General features: G+C 34.3%; 1 non-coding gene across 1 annotated transcript; it reads left to right on the top strand.

Moving 5' to 3' along the window:
- The first annotated feature begins 739 nt into the window (after nucleotides 1-739).
- Trnag-ucc (transfer RNA glycine (anticodon UCC)) lies at nucleotides 740-811 on the top strand. Its single transcript has one exon. It is a non-coding gene; the product is annotated as a tRNA-Gly (tRNA).
- The last annotated feature ends 793 nt before the right edge of the window (nucleotides 812-1,604 follow it).

Raw genomic sequence — 1,604 nt, 5'->3', positions numbered from 1 at the left:
GATTAATCATTAAATTATTAAAAACACAGGGACAGACTGCGATCTAATACTCAGACCACCTACCTTAACCCCCCCCCCCCCCCACACACACACACCCAAGACATTAAAAATAAAAATTTGACTTTTGTATGCACGTAGCAGGAATTTGCGGTGTCGGTTTACACTTAGGGTAGGGGGTGTATCAGATCTTATATATCTTATATAGGGTCTTGTCCATGATCTAGGACATGCATGTAATTATATTGAGAAAGAAATGACCCATTTCATAAATTGACCACCACATGTATGAGTAACTTACAATGAAATAAAACTATAAATGAGCAACGTTTCTTGTTGTATTATAAATTTCTTGTCCCCGTATTTTTTATATTGTTATTGTATGCATACATATTTACCTTTATATCTATGCAACGACAAAAAAAAGTTGGATGAAGAATTAAACAGAATAATGTTAAGTACGGGGGAAATGAATCACACAATTAGTCTGTAAATCGCATTAGTCTGCGATTTACATATCTTCAGTAAGTAATGTATGATTATTATTTGCTTCCCTTTCATACCAGGCAGACAATATGGCTTTTATGTAGGCTACACATATTTCAAAGTTTTTTTTATCTCATGTACGCTATATTTATGTGTGAGAAGTTGAAAGATGTTAGAATAACAGAAGCAGTAGATCGATGACGTGGCTTGTGTATCAAACATGTTTAAAAATACTTCTTCTTTCATTACAGATATAGCGTCGGTGGTGTAAAGGTTAGCATGGTTGCCTTCCAAGCAGTCGATCCGGGTTCGATTCCCGGCCGACGCAGGTTCTTTTTTGTCGACGAGTACTTTTTAAAATTATCATTCGTGTGATGAATTATATATGATTTTATAATCTCCTATAATGAATACAAGTCTAATTATCACGTTGCTAAGGCCGCAATGTGTTATTTCTTTTTTAAAACAAACAAACGATATTATTATAGAAGAGTTGAAAAATAATACAAAATATTCATACAAATAATACAAATACAAATCTTTTTATTTCTCTCAGACCAAGAAATTGACAACATGAGGGAAAGTTTCGAGGCTCAATAGAATACATACAAAAATATAAGCCGTGTCACGACAAAACCAACATAATGTGTTTGCGACCAGCATGGATCCAGACCAGCCTGCGCATCCGCGCAGTCTGATCAGGATATACAAACCCTATTACAGGTAGGGAAACTGATAGCGAACAACATGGATCCTGATCAGACTACGCGGATGCGCAGGCTGGTCTGGATCCATGCTGGTCGCAAACGCACTATGTTGGTTTTGTCGTGACGCGGCTCAATTATATAAGAATACATAATACATGTAGAGGGAGAGTACCTTGGGTACTTTTAACATACAAAAAATGTACATGTAATAAATTTATACGTGTAATATGCATTTGATTTTCATTATATGACTTTTTTTTTAAAATTTCCTTAGTAAACATAGGATATATGAAGTAAATATTGTATAACGTTAGAAATCAATCAGTAATTGGTATTTTACATCACAAAATTGAACATCATGTGAAAATAATAGATTAATTAAGCCAGCGTAATTTCTATCAAAATATGGTGTGA

This window comes from Ruditapes philippinarum, unplaced genomic scaffold, assembly GCF_026571515.1.
Source record: "Ruditapes philippinarum isolate M1 unplaced genomic scaffold, ASM2657151v2 ctg19649_1_1_1_1, whole genome shotgun sequence".
Classification (NCBI taxonomy): Eukaryota; Metazoa; Mollusca; class Bivalvia; order Venerida; family Veneridae; genus Ruditapes; species Ruditapes philippinarum.
Note: the sequence above shows the minus strand (reverse complement) of the source record. Positions and strands in the feature narration are given on the sequence as shown.